At 38.0% G+C, this 26925-nt stretch overlaps 1 pseudogene; it reads left to right on the top strand.

The window, feature by feature from the left end:
- LOC114047242 overlaps positions 1–17735 on the top strand; it is a 19113-nt pseudogene extending 1378 nt beyond the window's left edge.
- Positions 17736–26925: the final 9190 nt, after the last annotated feature.

The raw sequence follows: 26925 nt of genomic DNA, 5'->3' as shown, positions 1-26925 counted from the left end.
ATATATATATATATATATATATATATATATATATATATATATATATACACATACACACATATGTGTTTGTATGTATGTGTGCACACATAACATGATATATAATATGAATAACATATACCATATAATATATAACATATATGCCTATATGTGAATATGTATGCATGTATCTAATAATCTATTTATCTAACTATCTAATAGTCTAATTATCTACCTATCTATCTATATCTGACCCTGAATATTGCTAGTCTAGAGAATGATTGTTTTTGTAGGTTCAAGATGCTTTAGTTGGTACAGTGGATAGAGCACTGGGCCTGGAGTCAGGAAGACCTGAGTTCAAATATGGCCTCGAACACTTACTGTGTGGCCCTGGGCAAGTCACTTACCTGTTTGCCTCAGTTTCCTCAACTGTAAAATTATGATAATAAAGGTACCTATCTCCCACGGTTGCTGTGAAGATCAAATATAATTGAAAAATGCTTAGCACAGTGCCTGGCACAAATATAAAATATATAAATGTTTACTCCTTTCCCCTGCTCCCTATCCCTTATAGAGGAGAGGATATCCTAAGCTTATATCCAAATGCTTGACCCTAGCCCACCAAATAGTAGTGAATAGGGAATAAGCCTATTTAACCAAGCAGAAAGCAAGCAGAAATCAGAGAAGTTATGTAGATTAGAATATATTACACCATACACAGAGTGAATGAATTCTCCTGCCTTCAGCTCAACCAAGAGAGAGAGGCCTTTTGCCTTTCTCCAAAAGAAAATTTCCTGAAGTCTCTAAAGAGACTTCCTGAGAGCTTTCAAGGCAGCTAGGTGGACAGTGGACAGAGGGCTGGACCTGGAGTCAAGAAAACTGAGATCAAATTTGACATCAGACACTTCTTAGCTATATGACCTTGAGCAAGTCACTTAACCTCTGCCTGCCTCAGTTTTCTCATCTGTAAAATGGGGATAATAACCTACCTCCTATGGTTGTTGTGAGGATCAAATTAAATAATATTTATAAAGCACCTGGCACAGAGTAGACATTTAAGAAATGTTTATTCCCTTCTCTCCCATCGGACTCCAGGGAGACAAGCTAGAAATCAGGGACATGTCTACAAATGACACTTCCTAAAGTTTTTTTCCTTCCATGAGTCTCTCCTTGAGGTGGGTCTGAGACTTCATTTGTCCTCCCTCAAAGCCAGATACTACAAGAATGACTCCCCTCCCCCAAGCTCTCAGGACAACTTCATCTCTCAGCCAGGCTTATAGCCCCTTAAGTCATTTTCTCCACCAATAAGGAGATTCTTATGCAGGTTCTCCAGCCTCGAACCCAGGATTACATCTACAATTATAATAATTTAATGGAAACAATTTCTCTTGGAAATAAACTAACACAATATTTTCTAAGCCTCTAAGTGGAAAGATGGGTTCACAAAAGTTTTTGAAAAAGTCATCACTTGGAATCCTATTGTGTTATAAAAAATGGTGGGACCATTAGGTAGTACATTAGGTAGAGTACTGGGCCTGGAGTTAGGAAGACCTGAGTTCAAATCTGGCCCCAGATACTAGCTGGGTGATCCTGGGCAAGTTATTTAACCCTGTTTGCCTCAGTTTTCTCATCTGTAAAACAAGCTGGAGAAGAAAATGGCAAATCACTCCAGTATCTTTGCCAAGAAAGCCCCAAAAAGGGGATTGGGAATAGTCAGACACAACTAAAAATAACTAAACAACAATATGAGACATGACAAACAGGATGTTTTCAGAAAAACCTGAGACTTACGTGAACTGATGCAAAATGGAATAAGCAAAACCAGAACAGTGTACATAGTAACAGCAATACTATATAATGAACAACTGTGAATGACTTAGCTTTTCTCAGCAATACAATATCCAAGATAACTATGAAGGACTGAGGGTTAAAAATGATATTCTCCTCCAGAGAAAGAACTCATGGAGTCTGAATGCATATTGAAGCATACTTTTTTTTTAAACTTTCTTTATTATTCTTATTTTGGTTTTTTTGTCTGCATTTTCTTTTGCAACATGGCTAATATGGAAATATGTTTTGCATGACAGCACATGCAGAATCTATATCAAATTTTTTGCCTTCTCAAGGAGGGTAGGGAGGAGGGAGAGAGGAGAGAATGTGGAACTCAAAATTAAAAAAAAAAACAAATGTTAGAAACTTTTATTTACATAAAATTGAGAAAAAATAAAATAAAAATTAAACATAAAAAAAGGCTTCCCTGCAAGGATTTATATTAATTCTAAGTTAATTAGTAAATGGCATCGCAGATAAAGAGCTGGCCTTGAAGCCAAGGAGACTTGGGTTGAAGTCCTTCCTCTAACGCACGCAGGCTGTGTTAGACCCCAGGCCATTAACTCTTCTATTAACCTCACCTAACGTCCCAATGCTCTATACGGTGCTCCAAGAATATAAATTGTAGAGAAGTGCCAATGTCCATTGGTGGCAGGAGTTTGCTCACCAGCAGCTTCCTATTCAAATAAAACCCCACACTTGCTAGGCACCAGGAATAGAAAAATGAAAAGGTCCATGCCTTCAAGTCACAACAACAAGGAATTATTAAGTGCCTGCTAAAGCTGGGTACTGTGCTAAGGCTAAGGCAGGGGTGGATTCAGTCAAAAGGCCACACCTGAGGACCTAGAGGGCCACATGTGGCCTCAAGGCCGCAGGTTCCCCACCCTTGGGCTAAGAGATAAAAAGGAAGGCCGACAGTCCCTGTTCTTAAGAAGCTCCTAGTCTAATGGGGGAGACAACATGCAAAAAACAAAGAAACTATGTACAAATGAGCTACACATAGATTTCATTGGAGATAATCTCAGAGGGAAGGTATTAGAATTAAGAGGGATCCTACTTTCCTGGAGGATGTGAGGTTTTGGCTGAGACTTGAAGAAAGCAAAGGAAGCCAAAAGGCAGAGATGAGGAGGGAGAGAATTCCAAGCATGAGAGACAGCCAGAGAAAATACCTGGAGTTGAGAGATGGAGCATCTTGTTCAAGTTACAGCAAAGAGACCAGTGCTTACAGGATTACAGAATAAGAGCAAGAGTGTAATGGAAAGTATGAGACTGGAAAGGTAGGAAAGGGCCATTTTATGAAGGACTTTAAAAGTCAAAGGATTTTATATTTGATCCTGTAAGTAATAGGGAGCCACTGGAATTTATTGAATTGGAGAGTTAAATGGTCAAACCTGAGCAGAGGATGGACTAGAGTGGGGAAAACCTGAGTTAGAGAGACCAACCAGGAAGCTTTCTTATTTTTGACATCCAAGATGGAATGTTGCGCATTAGAACAGCTTTCAGAAAATGCATATAAAATTAGGGGTGAGACTGGACGATCTAATGTCCCTTCCAACTTGAAATATTATGACTTCATGATCCTATGATCTGATTAGTTCAGAGGTGAATGAGTTTTCTTGGAGGTTAATGGACAATCACAGGCCAATTCTGTAAACTGTCAGAGGAGTAAGGGCCAATGATGAAAGAAAGAGAGAATAATAATGACATTTTGCTGGGCAGGTCATATTCCATAAACGAAATATGACAAAACTTAGAAAAAGAATGTTTTTAAGCCTCCTATCAGAGGAGAGAAGGGGGCATATATATTATTGGTCATCCTTTATTCTTGAAGAGGACCAATGACATCAGGAGGGTGATATCTTGACTTGCAAGTGAGTTGGATTTAAGTGAGGCAGAGTTGTACAAAATCATCAGCCCCACTCTCTTCCCCAGAGTCATCTGAGTGCAGTGGCAAGACATAATAGGTCAGGACAACTGTCAATGGCCCCAGATACAGTGGGAGACCTTATCCTTTTTAAGCTAAGGTCTTTCCCAGGTCTCAATTTGTCTGAGACAACACCCATTCAGTGATTAAAGGCTAAGTAAGAAGTGAGGCAAAGGATGACATAGTTTGCCTTCACAAAAGAATCCAAGTATATGTGTGTGTGTGTGTGTGTGTGTGTATACATGTACATACACATACATATGTATATGTAGGATTATGAAGGTTCCAAAGACAGGACTTGGCAACTAATTTGGTATGGGGGTAGGGTGAGAGTGAGGAGTCCAGAATGATACTTAACTTGGGAGCCTAGACAAGATGGTGGTACCCCTGACAATGTCAGCAAAAAACAAACCCAGAACTGAAAAAATTTAGAAAGAAGTTTATCAAGTTGTCTGGTGTGGTAGGGTGGGGAGCTGAAAAAAGTGGCCTGCTTCACTCCCCATTCCCCAGATTCTGTAAGTTCTACATTATATAGAGTTCAAACGAAGGAAAAAGGAGACAGTAGCTCATTGGCCAGTACAGCCACAGGGTCTAAATAAGACAGATAAGTTGCTTGAAATATATACTGGAAGAAAATGTATGTCAGCCTTAGGATCTGGTTCCTCTGGAAGATTTTTGGGATCAGTATAACCTGAGTTAAGCACTAAACAAGTCTGATCTCTAAGCAGCAAATCTGGTCTCTCAGCACACAGCTGGATTCAAACAATGCTACAAAGTTTTCCCACAATAGCAGTATGGAAATTAGGAGTAGGACATCTCAAACTGGATGTCCTGTAGACATCTTAAACTCAACATGTTCTCAAGGAACTTCCATTCTATTGTCAGGTAAGGGAGCGGAGGAAAGAGGGGTAACAACATATACACATATAAGTATATGCATGTGTATATATGTATATGTACATATATGTGTATGTCCACACACAAACACACACTGTATCCCCAAAGTCTTGGTGAAGTTTTAAGCTTTAGTAGCTTAAAACTCCACTAAGGTCTTTAGGGGCACCTAGGTGGCCTAGTGGATAGAGTGCCAGGACTGGAGCCAGAAAGATTCATTGTGAGTTTAAATCTGACCTCAGACACTTATTAGCTGGGTGACCCTGGTCAAGTCACTTAACCCTGTTTGCCTCAGTTTCCTCATCTGTAAAATGAGCAGGAGAAGGCAATGGCAAACCACTCCAGTATTTATGCCAAGAAAACCCCAAATGGGTTCATAAAGAGTCAGACATAACTGAACAATAACAAGACTTTTAGGACACTAAATACGAGGTAATTTTTTTTTGAAGTGGAAAGGCTAGGGAATCTGGAAAGATTTTCTGGAGATAACACAAAGATAAATAAGAGAATGTAAGCTAAGGGCAAGGACTTTTTTTTCATTGTATCCCAAGTACCCAGCACAATGCCTTACACAAAGCAAGTGCTTCATTAACATTTATTTTATTGGATTAGATTTGATTTTGTTCTATAGGAGTTACAATTTAGTAGAGGGAAAAATTAGTGTAGATAGAAACAATTATGGTTCAAGGCAGGGGTGGGGAACCTGAGGCCTCGAGGCCACGTGTGGCCTTCTAGGCTCTTGGGTACAGCCTTTTGACTGAGTCCAAATTTTACAGAACAAATCCTTTTATTAAGAGGATTTGTTGAACAGATTTTTCAGTGAAAGAATAGACTGGACTGAGAATCACTCAACTGTACACATATTGTTACACTGAACTGATGGTGTCATCACACCATTCATGTCATCCTATTCTTTTGTGGCCTATTTCATGATAAAGACTATTCCTCATATAAGCTATTATTGCACATAAGACTCATTGAGATCAAAATGGAGGCCATTATCATGGCCAACTCCCATGCTGAAAGGCACATGACATAAGACTTTATTTTGCCCTTGAAACCATCTATATTATTTTTCCATGGGTCATCTAAGACATGATTTTTTTGGCCTCAGGGGAAAAATATTTTTCTATGTTCTGTCATACTCCATTTATGAATATGACCCACTCAGCAAAATGGCCTTACCATCATTTTTTCCCTTTCTTTCATCTTTGACCCCTGCTCCTCTGACAGTTTACAGAATTGGCCAGTGATTGTCCATTAACCTCCAAGAAAATTCATTCACCTCTGAACCAATCAGGTTACGGGATCATAGGTCATAATATTTCAAGTTGGAAGGGATTTTATATCATCCAATCCCACCCTCTAATTTTATACATATTTTCTAAAATGTTCTCATGCACAGCATTCCGTCTTGGAAGTTAATAGTAGAAACTTAGTGATGCAATAAATTGTAGCCAATCAGATTCCAGGAAATACTGTTCTAGAGTATATTTCCTTATTTAAAAATATATATATGTATGCACACACATATATATGGGTATGTTTCCTACACATTAAACACCTCAGTAGTAATACACCCTATTGTGGATATATTTATTAAATCTAGTATCTAAATTGGACAAAGCATGAAACAGTTATAGCTTCCTACCATATCACCATGAGGAAAATAATCAAGGCCAAAATGAAGGTAATGTTTAAAGATATTTACAGAAAATGGTATATGAGATCTATGAGCAAAGAAGAAGCAGTAACATCTTTAGGAATAAATTGCTGTTTTCAGTAAACTAGAGATAGGATTCAACAAACAAATTAAATGAATGATGAGCACTTGTTTTGTGCAAATCCCCAATGTTAGGCTCCATGGAGATGCAAAGAATATGACACCTGTTGTTGATTAGGCAAACTCTGGAGCAGGGAAAGGAAATCTCTGCCTAGAGATAGACTGGGCAGGATCCAAACTGGAAGATGAGCAATCACATTCCCCAAACTAACTCAGGTTGGTACCAAGATGTTGCCACGAGGCTGAAATCCAAACTCTTGAAACATGTGGGGAAAACTGGCTGTAGAAGCTGAGATTTAGGATAGGAAAACCTCCCAGATCAATTGGCAAGATACAATGAGTGGGAGTGCGGGAGAGCCAGTTCTGTGTCTGGCTCAGTCTGATTCCCCAGCTTGGGTCTTTTTATGGAGGTTTCTTAGGCTTTTGCCTCATAGTTTCTCTGGCTTCCTTCAAGTCTTGGCTCAAATACAGCTGGTGACTTCCTCTCTGAGATTGCTTCCCATTAACTCAGTATATATCTTCTGTGTATGTATATATCTTCTCAGTCATTTACATGTTGTCTCCTTCATTAAAATATGAGCTCCTTGAAGGCAGGTATTAGTGTTTTACCTTTCTTTATAACCCCAATGCTTAGCATAGTGCCCAGCACATAGTGACTGTTTAATAAATGTTTTTGATTGAATAAAAAACAAGCAATTGTTAAGATTTCCAAGATGAATAGGGAATTGAGACAACTTTTTGAGACCAAAAACCAGTAGACTGGTGAGCAAAGGATATGAATAGACAATTCTCCCCCCCCCACCCCTGAAAAAAGACACTCGCCATAGTAACTATATGCAAAAATGCTCCAAATTACCAAGAGAATTGCAATTAAAACACTTTTGAGGTCTTACCTCACACCATTAAATAGACAAAGGTGATACAAAGTGAAAGCAGTTGACGTTGGAGAGACAATAGGAAGTTGGCACCCTAATACACATCAGGTGGAACTGTAAATTACTGCAACCATTCTGACTGGGACAATCAGGGAAAGATTCCTGGAAGAGGTGGCATTTGAACTAGGTTCAGGATAATCAGGTCAAATCTTTCTCCCAATCCTGACCTTGACCAAACCTTTTCTCTCAACAATGTGTATACTATACTACAATGGGAGGTTTGAGCAACACATTCTTTGAGAACGATATCAAGGACGACATCATTCCCACAACCTGACCCCATAGTGTCAAACACTGAGCACAAGAATATGGCACCTGATGTCAGAAGACCTGGATTTGAATCCCAGCTCTGACATCTGGTACGTGTGACCATGAGAAACTTACTTGCCCTCTGTGACCCTCAGCTTACACTTTGTAAGATGGAAAGAACAATACTCTCATTAGATATCTCAGGAAGTGTTTGTGAGGAAAGTCATTGTAACTAATTTTTAAAATATAGAAAAATTTACCATAAGGAGATAGGAAAGCATTTTTTAAAACTATGTTCTCAAAACATTATATAGTTTTGAATCTAATTTCTTTTTTTTCCTCTCAAGAAAAAATAATGCTCTACAAAGGAAAAAGCATTCTATGCCTGCTGATCATATTAACTTTAATTTTAGTGTTTGGGAGATATTATTATAGGTAACTATGAAGGCTTGATGAATGAGCACATTATTTGATCTCTTATAACTAACTTGAAAAAGATCAAATTACTATTTTCTATCTTGTAAAAGTGACAGTCACACATATGTCAGTCCCACATTAGTTCACACTCAATCATCAAAGCAAGATAATGCCGAGGACCATATTAAATTGCTAAGGCTGTCTAAATGAAAAGCAAAGTTCTCCTTTTCTCTTTGTCTCCACTTTTGCTTCAGGCCCTCAGAAAAGTGAGAAATTCATTTAAATATTTCCTCCTGTGACCAGCTTTATCTCTGAAAGAGTGTATAGTGTGAAAATCCCACCTGACACATGTAGTAAGATTTTCCTGATCCTGGTTAATTCTAGTGTCTTCTTTCTGATGATTATCTCTAATTTATTCTGTATATAGATTGTACATAGCTGCCTTACTCCCATACTTTAGTCTGTGGGCTTCTGGAGAAGAAGGACTGTCTTTTTTTTTTTCCTTTTGTATTCTCAACACTTCACACAATGCCTAGCACATAGTTGGTGCTTAACAAATGTTTATCAACTGACTTACTGAGGCTGGTGAATACGAAAGCCCTGGATTTGGAATCAGTGCTCCACCTGGGTTTACATTCTATGTCACTTAATATACTTAGGTGACTTGGGAAACTCACAACTGTTCAATTCTAGGTTCCCTGTCAATAAAATGAAAGATCCCAGGGGTCCCATCCAGCTCTTACATTCTTATTTCTAAGACCTTTCTCAGCTCTAACATTCTAAGTCCCATATTCTACCACATGTTGTACACTCAGCTCCTTTCCAAATCTATCTTTCTATGATCCTAAGCTACTGTATTGCAGTATAAGAATGGATTGTCCTGATGATATTGGCACCCTAGCATGATCTGAAGGGAGACCATTGATGCAAAACTTGGGTATCTCACCTCTATGATGTTATTGAATAAGTTTCTTAGTCTGCTAAAATGAGTCCCATTCAACTACTGATTTTTTTTTATTTTAGTAATTATGAAGAGGTTTCTTCCAAATTTAAAAATAACATGATCTTTCTATTTTTTGTTTTTTTGTTCAAAAGCACAGAGCCAAGTAAGTCATCGTGGAACTGTGCCTCCTGGTAAGTAGAGTGTTTTTTTGTTTGTTTGTTTTTTGCAAATCTCCTATATGTTCTAGACTAGGGCCAAGTTTGGTGACCAGTCAGTGAGGTGATTGCAATGGTGGCAGTGTGGTAAAATGGCAAGAACTTAGGATTTGGAATCAGAGGACTTGAATTCAAATCCTGGCACTGCAACTTACTGCCTCTGTGACCTTAGGCAAATCACTCCCCATCTCTGTGCTTCAGTTTCCTCATATGTAGAATGAGGGGAGTGGACTTAATGACCTCTAAGATCCCTTCTACCTCTAAGTCTGAAATCCTTTGGTATTCAGAGCCTATAACTCAGCCTATCACTCCAGGTTAGGTGAACATGAGAAACACCAGAGTCACACTGGGCAAACAATTGTAGATTGGAGAGGAGATGGTCATGCTGGATGAAGGTTCATCATGAACCAAAGTATTTGAGATTTGGTGAGGGGGAAGATAGGACTTCTTGAGGCTATGGCTTCCTAGAAGAATGGCTAGTCAGCCCAAGGCTCTGTGGAAAGCTCAAGGCTTAGTTACTTACCAGACTTGGTTGGTATTTGCCCCCATACCTGGGCATCTTGAGAGAAACAACCATAATCCCTCTACTTTAGCTTCATGGAAGTTCTGCCTCTTAAGCCACAGCCCCTTCAGCATTGGCTTCTGATCCTCAAAACAACCCCAGGAGGTAGATGGGGGAGGGAGAAGGGGGGTTATTGTCTTCTTTTTGGAGACAGGCAAACTGCAGTTCAGAGGCCTTGAATTATTCAACCAAGTTCAAACAGTAAGGTAATGGATGGGGTAGAGAAAGGAATCCAAGGCTCCTGTTCCTGGGTGTGTAGCTTCATTTGCCAAACAGCATTGTAGAGGTAATCTTTGATCCAAAGGATGGAATCATTTCCAATTACAGCACATGCCTCCTACTTCACTAGCTTTTACCTTCTCTTTGTACTCAGGAAGAAGAAAGTCAAACAAAATCTTCAATACAAAAAGCCTTACTCATCACCCTGGTTTGATTCCAAATAAGAACCAAATCTTTACTGGTACATCAAGAAGATACCTTCCTGGCCTATGGGAGATACACAGCTGGCAGCAGCAAGGCGAGTGTTCCAGATGTGGCGCGGGGTGAGATAGAGCTCTTTGTAAGCTTTTATTTTATTTTCCCCCAAAAAACTCTTATATACAAAAGGAGGATCTGATAAGAATCAGGCACAGACAATGAGAAAGTTGACATATTTGACCTTATACCTCGATGCCTGTTTTACTGGGAAGACAGGACTTCCAGATCTGTTTAGGGGATAAAGTTAAATTCATTTGCCACAAGAGGATGTTTATTTATATCCCTGGCCCTTGCCCTAAAGAGGAACAAAGGAGATGGAGTTGGAGGTGGGAAGAGGATGCAAGATTCAGATGAGTGGAGGGATGGAAAATACAGAATTTCTATCAGGGCAGCTTATTTCCTGCTTAATTGTATACATTCATATACATATACATATGTGTACAAATATATAGCTATGTGTAATATATACAGACATATATATATATATACACACACATACATATTTACAAATATATCCACGTATGTATTGTGTGTATGTATATTAATACAAGAGGGATTGCATCTGTGATTTGAGTGGTGTAGAGAACTCCCAAGTGAGGAAACTCCCTCTGCCAATGCATTGGCATTATCCCTGCAACACATAATCTTAGTTTATCCAGATATCTCTTTCTCTTCTCTCTCTCTTTCTCTCTTTCTCTCTCTCTCTCTCATATATATGTATACACACATATCTATATATCTATATATATACATATTTGTATATATGTATGTGTGACTAAGAAAATTACAAAAATTTCAGCTAATCAAAAACAGGTAAATTAAGGCACAATTATTTAACAATAACAGCTCATATCTACATGGGGCTTTGCACTTTCAGCATAAGTCATCTGACTTGTAAGGTAGGAATTAGTCTTTTCATATAAGAGAGGAGAAAACTAAGGCTGAGAGGTTAGAGTTCTTGGCCAAGGTCATCCAGCTAGAAGCAACAAGAGGGTGAGAGAGGGCAAAAAGAAGAGTCCTGGCTGACTTTTACTGTGGTGTTTCCAAATCTTTAATTGAGGATGGAGGGAGGAGGATGCAGGAAATTAAAAGTCCCAGTATTAAGAGTTTATGAGATTCAGATCTGGGTGGGACCTTAGAGATCATCTAATGTCAAATTTCTTTATTTTACATATATATGACCACACTAGGTCCCAGAGGTTAAAGGAAACTTGCCCCAAATCACAAAGCTAGTAAATAGCAGAGCCAGGGCCAACTTGAAGCTCAGAGCTCTTTTCATTACATCACATCTCTTGTGACTACTCCTCATCCAATTCTTTATGTGGAACAAAAATCTCCCTCCCTAAAACTGAAACACACTGATTCAAATTCTGCCCTTGGGAGTAGGTATCTGAAGATAATCATTAAGCCCCCTCTTAAATCCTCTTTTCTCCAAGATAAACATTCTCTGTTGTTTCAATTGATTCTTGCATGATATAATTTCCAGGCCCCTCACCATGCTCTTCTGGATGAACTTGCTTTCCTCCAAATTACCTCCAATTTATTACTATTCTTTTTAAAACTTCCCATAACTGGACAACAACATTATAGACAGAGACAAAGGATCGTGAGTCTATCACCTCCCTTATTATCATACTCTACTTCTATTATCTCAGCCCAAGATTCCATTAGTTTTTTTTTTTTTTAACTACTTGGTCATACTGTTGACCTGTGTTTGGAGCTTGTTGTCCACCAAAATTCTCAGGGCTGCTAAGACAGATCTACCCTCTCCAAAATGATTAAGTTCAGTTTTTAAACATGTATGAGTTTATTTTGCCTCTATTAGCTTCCATCTTGTTAACTTCCTCAGTGAAACTCTTGTCTATGTTTTCCCATAAGTTCTCCAGTATGGATCTACCCAATGTGTTGGGGGCTTCCTTGCTTTCTCTTCACATCACAAGAATACCAATGGAGTGCATAAACTGTCCTTAGCTTATCCCTTGTTATTGTCAAGTGATAAGCCCATCTTCCTTTCGGCTCATAAATTTTTGATGACATCTTTTATTCTACTTCTTAGTAATACCTTATTTATAACTTCTGTCTCTACCATGTGCCTATCCATTGCCTTTTGGGTAATTCTCAACTTAAAGTCTTCAGAGACTCTAGTATTTTATGACTCATAGCCAGACATCATTAGCTATCCTTTCCAGCACCCAAAATTTGCCAAGTGTGCCGTTCAAGTTTTTGATAGTGTAACTCTTAGCTCAAAGGGCCAGTTGTGTGGGACTCTCTTTTCATTGGTGGAGCTTGATTTCTCAACGCTGCTTGCCGGCACGAGGGGTGTGTGGAGTTGATGAGAGCTCTTTCATCTTTCAGCCTCAAGAGATAATGTGCCATTCCAACCTCTCTTCAGGTCACTAAAGGGAGAGACAGACTCTGGAAAGAACCTGACCTGAACCTGTAGAGGAGCAGAAAATCTCGAATGTGTTCCTATCACCAGTTTGCTATACTAGAGAGTTCAGGGAATTCCCCTTGGATGAGCTCTGGGACTCTCTGTCTTAGTTGAACTGAGTTATCTCTTTCCCAGTGAGAGAGTTCCTTCACTCCATATTGTCTATCCACTGTGCCACCTAGATTGCCTTTTGGCATTTTTGGACCTCATTTGCAGCTCCTTCTTTCTGGATACCATCTCCTGTTTGGTTTCCACTACTCTGCTCTGTTGCAGTTCTCTCTCCATCTGATCAGTCCCTCTTAATGTCTTTCTCTAGTCTAATACCCTTCTTGCCCTTCAGTGTGGGTGTCTTCCAAAGCTCTTCCGTCTGTCTTCTTCTCTCCTTGTCCCACATTCTCTCCATTGGTAAACTCATTCAAACTTCTGGGTTCCGTTGTCACCCTCTACTTTGGCAACTCCCAAGTCTCATGTATCAAATCCCAATATCTCCCCCTAAATTCTAGTCCTGTATCTTCAACTATTTTCTGGGTATCTCCACCTTGATGTGTTGCTTAGCACCTCAAATTCAGCATGTCTAAAATGGAACTTACCTTCCCTCCTAAGTCTTCCCTTACTCCCTACTTCCCTGTATCTGGTAATAGATAGCACCATCATCCTCTCAGTTATCCCAGTTCAACATCTTCTTTTTCTCTTTTCCCTTCCTCCATGCTTTATCATTTCTACTTCCATTACACTTCTAGAATGAGGCCCTTCCTCTCTACTTACACAACCACAAATCTAGCTTATATCCTCACCACATCCTGCTTAAACTATTGTAATAGCCTTTTAACTCCCTTCAGTTTCTCCTTTTACCTGTTAATATTTTATGCAACTACCAAACTAATCCTGATCACACCATTGACCTGCTAAAAATTCTTCAGTGTCCCTTTACTATTCCTTACCCTCATGTTTAAGGCCTTGTTGGTGCAAATGAATTGTGTTCTGATTCTAGGTCCTTCGTTCTTTCCACTAAGCTGTACTGCTTAGATGGGCTCATAGGGTTTTAGAATTGCAAGGGATCTAAGAAATGTGCCAATGTCACACCCACACTATTGTGTACTAATGTAGAAATGGGCTCTACTAGAAAATTAGACTCATCTTCTCCAGGCCTCCTCATTTTTCACCAAATCCTTTAATTATAGTCAAAATTGAGTTTATATCTTTTTAACATTGATCTGTTGTCCATTAGTTTCCTCTTCTATAAAACAGTGGATTGGTGCTGGAGAAACAAGGTGGATGATGGTTTTTTTAAAGAACTAGTCACAGGACATGAGTGCGTGAAAGGTACACATAATACCAGTTTTGGATCTGAAAGGGTATTTGGGCATCATTGGAAAGTGACATCTGCAAGAAGATATTAAGCAAGTTTTTCTCTTTTTTGTGTGTTTCAAAGGATAATGAGAACTACTGAACAGCCAAGAAGCAAAACTTACTTACTACTAATCTTAATTTTAGTCACTGTAAAAGACTTCTTCTAAATATAAAAAAAAAGATAATGTGATTCCATTTTCCATTTCTCTAAAGTGATAAAGAACATAAATTAGGGTTGATGCATTATTGGTAAGGTCCCTTGTTTTACAAATCTCTTCTCCTCTTCTGGGTTAGGGCCTGGTTCTAGTTGGAAAGTGATGAGGTGGCCATGATAGCTGGATGATAGGAGACTAGGTGAATAGGAGACATGCTATATGGAAATAAATTATTATATTACATTTATATTTTATATAGTATTATTTATTATAATATCTATGCTATATAATATTTAGAGTATATATTATATTTAGAAATACATGTTATATTAGATGTATTACATATGTGTATATATATATACATAGACATATCTGTATGTGTGTAAACATATATATAAGATATATACATATAATATAACTAATATGTTTTTTAAATATATGTATATAATATATGATATACATACACACATACACTTCAGCTCTGAGTGGGCACCAAGAAGAGTGGTTAATCATCCTCTAGGGAAGGTGCCTGGCTTAAGCACTCAGCAGACTGGTCAAGCACACCCACACATGGGCATCCCTCCCATGACAACACGGCACACTCAGAGACTGAGTCTTAATCCTGAAACCCCATAGATTTAACTTTCCCTAAACTGTCTATGCTGCTCTCAGTTGACTATTTTAGGACTTCACCTCATTCAGAACCCTCCCATCCCTACCTACCCTGGTTTATTAGTCTTCCTTCCACAGGAGCCAATATACACAGAAGCATTTCGAACTAGAGCAAATATCTCTTGCCTCGCTCTCTTTACTTTCAGGAAGGATACAACAGAAGGACCTTACCACCATTCAAAAGAATCCTACCTGTTACACTGGTTTAATCCTGAATAAGAACAAAATCTCTGCCTTATAGGAAATGGATACATGGGCAAAGCTCAATATGAGATGGTAGGTTTGTTCCATGGTATCAGCCTGAGGAAAGATTGCAGATGTTGGGGGAGAGAGGTTCGATTTTATTTTGTTAAGCCTCTGTCTTTTCAAACACTTTTACATATTAAAAAAACAAAAAGGAAAAAAGGTAACCCCAAGCCTGGGTTCTTACACAAGTTTAATGAAAAATTTGGTATACTTTCCTTCTCTCCAGGTAGAGTGGGGTGGAGTAGGAAAAAGTCAAAGAATTTTTTAGAGGTAACTATTATTATTATCATTTCATAATTGAGAAAATTATGGCACTCAGAGAAGGTTAGTAACTTGCTCAAGGCCACACAACTGGTAGGTAGCTGAACAAGTGTGCAACTTCAGGTCTTTTGATATCAGATTCTGTACTTCTTCTTCCCATAGCCTCTGTCTACCTAGCCACGACCTCTTTGCATCTTCCACTAGCAAACGTTTCTATCCTTTTATTTTCTCTGTTGGAGAACAATGGAAGGAATGAAAATAAGGCAGAATTGGTGAATTCAAAGGAAATCTGGGCTATTAAGTGGAAATTCTATTTGATTGTGAGTTCTTGCCTAGTGTATATAAAGTCATTCCTGATTTTAAACAAATTGTATGAAAAAAATTTCCAAGTTACCAAAAAGATAAATCGAGGGATGATTATTTAGAATAATAAAATTTTAAAGCCGGCAGAGACTGTAGCAATCAATTTGCCCATGCCCTTGAATTTACAGACAAAGAAATGAAGGCCCAGAGGGATGAAAACAACTGAAGTTGGACAGCTAGTTTGTGGCAGAAAGAGAATCAGAGAATTTCCAAATGGAAGTGACTGCAGTTAGTCCAAACCCTTCATTTTATAAATGAGGAAACTGAGGCCCAGAGAGATTAAGTGACTGACTCACCTTGGGCTATCCATAGTTGTGAAAAGTATCTCCTTTCCTTCCCCTCTAAATTGTTTATAATATGCCCTTTTGTACCTGAGTTGTATATAGGATTGTTACACAAACTTTACATAAAAATATATAAAAATTCCTCCAATGTAGAACATTGTCCTTTGTACACAGTAAACACTTCTGGATCCAAGTAGCTTTGGCCCCATCCAGGAGCTCAGTTTCTAAGTACCAAATCTTTTGGCAGAGAGAGGAGGAGATGACAAAGGGAGTGAAAGCAGCAATGGAAACCTCTCTCCCTGGTGCTCATTAAGATTGTGAGTCCCTCCCTCAGGGAACATACACGGGGAGGCAGTATGGCACAGTGGAAAGAACATTGATTGTATTATCAGATGACCTGATGTTAGATTCTACCTCTGAAACTATGTGACCTTGGGCAAGTTCCTTTACCTCCCTGGGCCTCGGTTTCCTTATCTGTAAAATGAAAGGGTTGGGCCAGATGACCTCTGAGGTTCTTTCAAGCTCTAGGTATGTGAAACTATGAACAAATGTTTACCTGAGCAAATTTGCTAAATTAATGTTGAATAAATATAAGAAAAACTTGGCGCTCTAGGTCACAGATTGTCAAGTACACCTTTGCTTTTTCTTACAAAGGTAGGGTAACTCGGCAGGAGAGTGGGGCTGGCCAGCACAACCCTTCAGTACCAATAAAATGTGGCTCCAAGAATTTAGCATATATGGGCTTCAGTAGCACAATTTTTGTTAATACTATGTATCTTACTGATAATATCTGTGAAGATAAAATTGCCTATTTCTCATTTATTTCCTAGGTGTGGATATAAAACCTTGAAGAAATTCATCGGATCTGCTGACAAATATTTTATGGTGAGCCAGAAAGTTATATTTTACATCATAACAGATAGCTCCATGAAAATTCCTCCAATTGTGTTAGGTCCTCTTCAAATATTCAAAGTCTTTGAAATCAACAGAGGGAAGAAGTGGGATAATAACATGCTAAGGATAAAGATCATTGGGGAATATATCATAAGTCATATCCAGGATGCAGTTGACTTCCTTTTCTGCACAGATATAGATCAAATATTTAAGAATAAATTTGGAAAGTCTCATGATGGAAAATGTTATCTACATCCAGAGAAAGAACTATGGAGTTTGAATGCAGATCGAAGCATACTATTTGCTCTTTTTTTCCTTGTTTTGTTTTGTTTCTTCTTTCTTGTGGTTCCTCCTATTGTTTCTAATTCTAATGTGAAAATATGTTTAATAGGAATGTATGTGTAGAGCCTATATCAGATTGCACACTGTCCTGGGGAGGGAGGTGGGGAGGGACTGGGAGAAAATTTAAAACTCAAAAGCTTATGGAAGTGATTGTTGAAAACTAAAAAGAAATTAATTAATTAAAAATAAAAAAGAATGAATTTGGATTGGAGACTCTGGGTAAGTTGGTTGCTCAGCTCCAGCTCAAGTGATATTCAGAAAATTCTCAATCATGAGAGGCAGCCTGATTCAACAGCATACATCCCTTTTAATCAGGGGAATTTCTACTGTACTATAGCAGTGTTTGGGAGCTCACCTCAGGGAGTTCTAAACCTCACCCAGGAATGCAGCAAGGGGATGCTTCAGGACAAGGAGAATGAAATTGAAGTTGGGGGGGCATGATGAAAGTCACCTAAATAAATATTTCTTCTTAAACAAACCTACTGAAATCTTATTACCAGAATACTGTTGGGACTATCAATTCACATGGTAAATTAATCAAGATGGGTTGGCAGTCAAAGAACAATAATGGGATTAAAAATAATCCTTGATTTATGATTGTCCCATTAAATTTGCGGATTACAGAGCGCATTCTTCAGACCAATTCCTAAGGAAAGAAGCAATTAAGAATTTTTAAAAGCCAAAAACCTAACAAAAAAATTGTCTTCTTAAACAGCACATGCACACATTCTTTTTGTTCTCTGAAATAACAAACTTCCTGACTTGCATGATGTGGGATAACAAATCAATCTGTGGTAACTGGGACGTAAATGCATGCTGACTTTAGGGAGCAAGTCTAAAGGGAGCAAGTCAGTTTAACAAACAGTTGTTAATCACTGAGAAACACATTTGGCATAATAAAATATGAGAGGCTACATTCTAAGTAAACAATGATCTACATGGTTTAGTTAAATAAAGTCAATATCTTGTTGGTAGAAGGGCAGTTGTACTGTAGGTACAGAATGAGGCATACACAGTCAGACAATGTCAATGTGGTAACAGGTTTTTCTTAATTGTACCTCTAAAAGAGCGTCCTATAGGAAATGGGTGTGAGTGTGTGTGTGTGTGTGTGTGTGTGTGTGTGTGTGGAGAGTATTGGGAAGTGAAAAAGATGTTTGCTCTTTTTAAAGCATTACTGAGGTATTTTGAAAGTTAACACAAATAAGAATAATTTAGTGAGAATGACAGAGGTCATAGTTTGATTTCCTGTAATTGTTTAAAGTACAACGTTAGGTTTATATAACTCTGCCATATATCAGGATAATACTTGGTTTGGATATGATGTGACATTATCTAAGTTTACAATGGTTATTTGTTATATTGTCCATGTCAGATGGATTGATTTGTCCATGGCAGATGGATCATTTGAAGATTCAGAATCTCAGAGATGATATCAGAGGTCATAGGTTTAAGAACATAAGGATCCTCTTTAGTTCTAACTCTTACAATACTATTGGTAGCACCATGTGGGGATCAAACAGTGATTTAGGGGGGAGGGTGGTTGTATAAGAACAAAGCCCTGGTCCAAATGAATTTAAAGGTGAATTCTACCAAACACTTAAAGAGCAATTAACAGATATACTACACTAATTCTCAAAAATTGAGAATTAAACACTCTGTAAAATTCATTTTATATAATATAGTCCCAATACCTTAACCAAGAAAATAAAACAAAGAAAGAGAACTATAGGCCAGTAGCTAAATTAACTGACCCCTTCAGTACTCAATGTTAAAAACCTATTTAGTGAGAAACAATTAGACTTCCAAGTGAATATTCAGTTTTTCCCATGAACTATCAAGCCAGGTTTTCCCTATCCTGTACTTGTGAAAGTAATATTCTTTTCCTTTTTATTAATTATTTTTAATTTTTTAAATTAAATTTTTTTCACTTAACGATGATGTTTTCTTCTCCCTTCCCCCATAAAAAAAGAAAAAAATCCTTATAACAAAAACAGTCAAGCAAAACTAATTTCCCCATTGATCATGTCTCTGAAACTATGTCTCATTCTGCACCCTGAGTCCATCATTTCTCCGCCAAGAGGTGGGTAGCATGTTTCATCATTAGTCTCTAGAATCATGGTTAGTTGTTGCATTAATCAGAATTCTTAAGTCTTTCTAAGTTGTTTATCTTTACAATGCTGTTGTTAGTGTACAAATTATTTTCCTGACGGTTCAGCTCATTTTGCTTTGCATCACTTTATACCAGGAGTGGGGAACCTGCAACCTCAAGGCCACATGTGGCCCTCTAGGTCTTTCACTGAATCCAAGCTTCACAGAATAAATCAAGGTTTGGATTCAGTCAAAGAGTCCCATTTGAGGAACTAGAGGGCCACATGTGGCCTCAAGGCTGCAAGTTCCCCACCCCTGGTTTATACACACTTTCCTAGGTTTCTCTGAAACAGTCCAGTCTATAATTTCTTATGGCATAATAGTATTTAATTTTCTTCAAATTCCATAATTTATAGAGCCATTCCCCAATTAATGGGCGCTTCCTTAGTTTCTAGTTCTTAACCAAGACAAAAAGAACCAATATAAATATTTTTGTACATGTGTCCTTTTCTTCTTTCTTTGACTTCTTTAGGGAAGTATACACAGTTTAGTAACTTTGGGGGTACAATTTCAAATGGCTTTCAGAATGCCTGTACCCATTCACAGCTCCACCAAGACTGCATAACTGTGCCTGTTTTCCTGCATCTTATCCAACATTTGTCATTTTCCTTTTGTATTTGATATTAAGTTTTATCCTTATGAAATTTTGAATAATTGAAGTTTTGTGGTGACTGACCTATGTATTTTAGGAAGACAAATAGAGGTGGGAGGCAAGAAAATGGTTAAGGGGCTATCATAAGACCAGTTAAGAGGGGATGAGAGCCCTAGGATGGTAGCAGTGGAAAAAGAGAAAGGAAAGAATGATAGAAATATTATAGCATTGGACGACCTAACTAGATTTGGGGCAGAGAGCATTGGGGGACGTGGAAAAAGGCAGAAGGGATAGGCAAAGGAAGTAATCCAGAATAATTCCATGGATTCAAGCATAAGTGACTGAGAGAACAATAGTGCCATGGATAGAAATAGGGACATCAGGAGGAGGAGTTATTTTTGGGATGAAAGATACTCAAGTGCCAGACCTGTCACTGACTCTGTGACTCTGGGCAAAGAATCTCACTTCTCTGGGCCTTAGTTTCCTAATCTATATGTTGGGGTGGGAGGAAGAAGAGTTTTGGTTCTTCTCTCCCTTCTCTCTCATTTTCTCTCTCATTTTCTCTCTCAGTCTCCTATCTCTTTCAATAAGTGAGAAGAGAGCAATATCACTGGATGAGCAAAAATTGGCCAGGCTATTGCAAAAATTTAAATAGTTAAGCCCTGGAGGTAGTTGGCAGTTTGGGTGACTTGGAGAGAAAGCCAGCAGTCAAGGAAGAACCTTGTTCTTTTCCTCGTGGGGGTAGAAGAGAGGATTTTCTCTCTCCAACTCCCTACATTGATCATGACTTCTAGAAAGAGAGCCATTTGACCATAAGGTGGTGCCTTATCCAGCAGTGAGTCAGTTCCAAAGATTTTGAGGCACAGTTAAGGAAAAAGAGACACACACTTCAGATACAGTCCCTTGAGATAGGAAGCAGCTGCCAAGAGCAGGAATTCTTACAGCAGAAAAGAGCACTGGCAACAGGCTGAAGAAATAATTAGCCCTAGCAATAGAGAGTTGGAGCATTCCACAAGGAAAGGATATGAATGCCCTACATTTCCAAAACTCTGAGTTCTCTTGGCCATATATGTGCCTCCTATAGCTATACTCCAAGTTTATGACCACACTTCCCATTGACAGTGTGTATTTGTGGAAGTGCACCCCAGGTTTGTTGGGGGGGGGTTGAGGGTGTAGTTACTATTGTTGCTATGTCATCTTAGTAAATGCTTTTGCTTTGAGCTAATTGTGTAACACCCCTGTCCTAAGGCCCATTGGTATGGGACTCTCCCCTTACTGGTGGAGATAAAACCTCTACCCTGCATGAAAGGCAGGTGGAGCTGTTGAAAGGCAGCTTCAGTTCTTAGCCAATCTCTCTTTGGGATTTATCATTTGGGTGTTCTTGGCTTCCATCTTTGAGAGAGAAGATGGAAGAGGCCAACTCCACTTCAGGTTGCTGAAGGAAAAGACTGAGAAGACACAAGAGGAGATGGCAATCTCCATCATGTTCCTATTCCCGGCGTGCTATTCTAGGGACTTTGGGGAATTTCCCCTTGAGTGAGATCCAAGACCCTCTCTCTTGATTGAGCTGAATTACCTCATTCCCAATGGGAGATATCCCTCATTCTGTCTTCTGCATTGTCTGATACACTGTTATGTAAAACTTCTATGGTTTCTGTTTTGCTATGATTTGGGTAAATGGGTTTCTTTGCTATCCACTATATGTGCTCATTGTGGAACTAGTATTTGGTGGAAAAAGGGTCATCTCGGATATAGAGCTTGGGGTCTAGCTTCTCCCCTCAAAATTACAAAGCAATCCAAAGTTGGATGGAACTCCATCATATCCCCTAGATGAACAATATTAAGGGAACAGATAGATATACTTCTAGCTCAGTAACCCCTCTCTCTGAGGAGAGCAGAAAGTGGTCTCTAGCCTCAATGTCCTACTTCACCTCCTGGGAGGAATGAAAGTCTCCCTTGGAGAAGGGTGTGGGGAGAGGCGGTTAGAGACAGCTATTATCTCCCCCTGAGCCACACACTAGGACAGGCTCCTTATAATACATGGAACCTCCCTACATAAGTGGGGCCCACACTTTCACTCCTTCCTTATGCATATTTATTGGCTGATTGTTAATGAGAAATGCACCAATGGGAGCTATAATTTTAGATATTACCACCACAGACTGTATCTTGAACCCAAGATAGATGCTCTTCCTCTGTGGAACACAACATAAGTACAAGTTGGGTGGAGTAGCCCCTGAGGAGTTCCATGTAAAAATGAGATGGTGGACCAGATGATCTGTAAAGTCCCTTTTTGCTCTAAGTCTATTGTCTTAGGATTAGAAAAAAAAGGAAGGCAGCACCATTTGTGATTTGAGTGATTAATTTCTAGAAGCTGAAAAGAGGATCAATGTCCCCTACCTGTTCCACAGCATTCAGTAACAAATGCTTTCCAAGTCAATGGTTATGTAGTTAAATCTACAGTCACACTGGGGATGTGAAAAGATGTTCCAACACATAAATTATGTATCTTGGCAAAGTTTAGTGAAGAATAGAGGTATAGGCAACTGGGTTCTTAGATGACTAGCATAAGCAAAGAACAAAGCTCCTACTGGTCCCCTAAGGTGCTTCCAGAGGAGAGAATGGGCATCTTGTCTAGGTTAACTGTCAGCATAGACACTTAAGCACTGATATTTAGGATATTGCAGGACAACAAAAATGCATCACACTAGCTTAGCCCCTCCATTTTATAGTCTTGAGATTGTGCTGTTAATGTGTCTCTTTGGTGTGTTATTAGTTTCCCCCTTCAAAGATCATGGATCTTAAGGTAGTAATGGGCTAAAACTGGATGAACAGATTAAGGGTTGGAATCCTTGGCCTTTTTATTTTACTCAATGCCTTGGACAACGGTCTCTAACATTCCCTTATCTCTGCATGAAGAGAGCTAACTTATAATGTAGATAGCTATAATCCATACAAATGTTCTCTAAACTTTTTTGGTTGTGAATCCCCAATCAATAAAACATTTCAAGCATGTACCCCAATACATGTATATTTATCAATTCATGTACAAAAGTATTGATGAAAAAGGATGAGATGACAATGAAATCAATATTTTAAACCATTTCATCTTATTAATGGTACAAAACTCTTTTTGCTCTTAATATCATCATTAATATTTCTAGTGAGAATAATGTGATTGAAAATGCTTTATGATTTTTGAAAACCTTAGCGTTTTGTGATATTCAGGCATTTTTCAGTCATGTCCAACTCTTTGTGACTCCTTTTGGGGTCTTTTTGGCACAGATACTAGAGTAGTGGGCCATTTCTTTCTCTAATTCATTTTACAGATGAGAAAACTGAGGCAAACACAGTTAAGTAACTTCTCCAAAGTCGAACAGCTAGTAAATGTCTGAGGCTAGATTGGAATTCAGGAAGAGGGGTCTTCCTGTCTCCAGGTCCAGAGTTCTATCTACTACACCACCTACCTGCCTAACACTTTGTGGTACAATGATGCAAAGTTCTGGTTCTAAGTTGTTTGATACTTGATTTTAGCAACTGTCAGCGCTGAAAAAGATACCTTCTTAAGATAGGTCCAGTCAAATGGAAGAAGTGAATCATTTGCTGCACTTACTAAATCATAGCATTCATTTTTCAATACCATATGTCAACTATACAAAGGTTTTTATTGGAATTTGACAATTCAATTTCTATTGTCTCTGCTACTAATCCTCTGTTCTAGCAAACTAATCAGAAGGAATTGTGTTCTTAACAAATTGATCCAAATCCAATAAAATTCTTCATTAAACAGGTTAGAAAATTTCATTTCCAAATTTTTTAAGTGACCAGAAAGAAGGTTTTTTTTCATTTGTTTTTTGTTTTTAAACGAATGACACACATTAATTTTGGCAACAAAAGCCTTTTTAAGTATGAACCTTTCTCTTCCTTCCCTCTCTCCTTCCCTCTGTCTCTCTCTCTCTCTCTCTCTCTCTCTCTCTCTCTCTCTCTCTCTCTCTCTCCCTCCCCAAATCTCCCTTATCTCCCTCTGTCTTAATAAGTCAGGAGGGAGCACTGTCATTGGATGAGCAAAAATGTCTTCTCCTCGTGATGGCTTCATATTATCATTAATTAATATCTCAAATAAGAGTGTACTGAAGCCCCCTCCTAGTGGAACTGATGTGTTAAATTTTCAGTATGAGCATTTATACCTCAGAAATTGGCAAATGTTTCAAATTAGGGCTTCATTTATTATTCTGACAACTGTATAGATGGAAAAGTAAAGGAGAAAACGTAAGACAAAGTCAACTTAAAAGTTTGTCAGAAAGACATTTTGGGGGGTAGGAGATCCAGTTGTTAAACATTTACCAGTATACCTCTATTCTCAAGTCACATTATGAACTTAGGAGGAAGGTCATTGTTAACAAGGGTGGCCCAACAAGAAGACAGTCCAAAGTAAATCCATATCTTAAATAATTTTGGTAATTTCAATTTTTTGTCTTGTCCAGATTCTTCTCATATCCGATAAGACCATCATTGCCTTTACCTTGCAATGTGACTCATAAAGAATTTGTACTAGGAACATGAAAAGAGCAAATACGCCGCCATCTCTGATGGTCAGCACAGCTACATCGAGGAGGTTGACCTCGGCCAGGAACGAGAGCTAAAAATTTATTTAAAAAAAGAAAACAATCCTGCAAGAAGCCTCCTAAACTTAACAAGACTCTCTGTCATGCAAACTACTCCATGAAAGCCCAGTTATCCCTTCCACATTACAGGGGGTTACGGGTGTGGTGCCCCTGTAATCTGGAAAATCCGTGTAAAACTTTTTGGCCCTCCCTTCATGCCAAAGAAGAGTTCTGAATTACTGTGGTATTAAAAGATAAAATACTTTGATATCATACAATACTATGTATTTCATGCATTTCTGAGTTTCTAAACTTTTTTTTCTGTGTCATTTGATGACTTTCGTGTGTCTTCTGTGGCTTCTACAAAACTCCCCAAAAATCCATTCTTATGCCAACCCATGATATATCAAAACCGCAATAGAGAAAGTCACAATGTGGAAGTGTAACTGAACCTGCATGAGATTCAACAGCTAAAAAAGAGATCAAGAAAGCTGTAAAATGATCAGCCAGTGGAGCTGCTGAGAGACCATGATCCTCCATTCTGTGAGGATTCCTGCTTTAATTTTGTATCCTTGCTCAAATAAACCTTAGCATTTGAGAGCAAAAACCCCTGGTCACCTCTTTACTCAGGATTCCAAAAAGAACCCAGTCCAGTCGGTAGCAGTTGTAGCATACTTAGATAATAATAACTGGGTTTGGGAAAGGGAGTAAGCCAGAGGGAAAGAACCCCCAATACCACGACGTCTAGCCACAAGCCCTAAGATACCCTATAACTTAGTTCATTGGCTAGAAAAGATAAATAAAAGTTAATAAATTATAATATACATTGTGTATTTGCAATATACTATATTTATTTATAGTATTATGTTATGAATATAAAATATATAAATGTTTTATTTATAATAAAATTGTATTGCAACATAAAATTTTTATTGCAATATAAAAGCTAAAGTGAGACCCTGGAAAAGAAACAAAAGAGTGCTAAACCATCTCCTCTCCCCAGATGGAACTAGCAGGTATATTCTGAAGAGGCAGGGAGGGAGAGGGAGAAATTGCAAGCAGCAAATCCAAACCATCTGCAAAAGTCTTTAGAGAAAAAAAAATTCCCCTCCCTGAAAAGTCTGTTTAAAATAGAGAGCCTTTCAGAGCCAAATTGTAATGTTCAAAGAAACTAGAAGTTGACATCCCTCCCCATCACACTCCCTCCCTCCAGCGGGGAGAATCTGAAGACCTGGCATGTATTGACAGGGATACAAAAAAGTTCATTTTCTATAAAATCTGTTTGGGGAGTTTGAATAGATGAGCGAATGTCAGACAAAATCTTCATTTTTCTTGTCTTTGTATATATGTCTACTTAAAATGAATCTTTTTCAGTTTCTAATGAGAGTCAATTTTAAAAGAAGCTGCAGTTTTCTGTGATGAAGTTTCTCCAAGCTATCTGATTGGACCTAGACCTTGAATTCAGCAGTTTCTCTTGGTTGGATGGCATAAAAAAAATGCTAGAAAAAATACAATAGGAAGAAGACTCTCTCTACACTTTTTCTCCTAAGATTTGTTGCATTAGAGAGACAGAGATGGACAGAGACAGAGAGAGAATTTGTGATGAATTTGATAGTTTAGTGCAAATTATTATAATGGGGATAATAAGATTTCATAGTAAAGTTTCTTCAGAGAGCGAAGGATGCCCTTCACTATGGATTGTTAACCTAGTAATTTAGATTTTAAGGCATTTAGATATTTTGGCACCCAGCAAGCATTTTCTTGAGCATGCTCTTTTATTTTGTCTCTGACCTCCACAAGTCACTATTATCACAGGAATAGAGATTGTAGTAGAGGCTAAGTATTCTCTTATATGTTATAGTGGCTTTACTTATTTCCTGAATAATGGGCATGCAGTTATATCTGGAATGCATTTCCTTTAATGAGGGCTAAGTACCCAGAATAAGAAAGATATAGATATGTATGTATCAGTGTAGAGATATATGCATATATGTATAGATATACATATATAATCTACTATATTTTATCTCAGAGCAGACCTGTAGGTTATATGATTTCTCAGAAGCTATAGAAATTAATCCATTTTCATTAATAGTTCTGATTGAACTGATTCGTATTTTAATGAACATTTTTCTGTAAAATTTGCCCCCTTTTAAAAAAAATACAGATCAATAAGATTGTAAATTGTTACCAAAGTTAAATGAATTTTATATATATATTGTATTTTTATATATTATTATATTATATTTTATATATATTTTTATATAAAAATTTATATATTTTTTATTTTTTATTTTATATATTATGTGTATATATGTGTATATATGTGTGTATATATATATATATATATATATATATATATATATATATATATATAT

This window comes from Vombatus ursinus, unplaced genomic scaffold, assembly GCF_900497805.2.
Source record: "Vombatus ursinus unplaced genomic scaffold, bare-nosed wombat genome assembly UNPS02014786.1, whole genome shotgun sequence".
Taxonomy (NCBI): domain Eukaryota; kingdom Metazoa; phylum Chordata; class Mammalia; order Diprotodontia; family Vombatidae; genus Vombatus; species Vombatus ursinus.
This window is presented reverse-complemented; position numbering and strand designations above follow the sequence as displayed.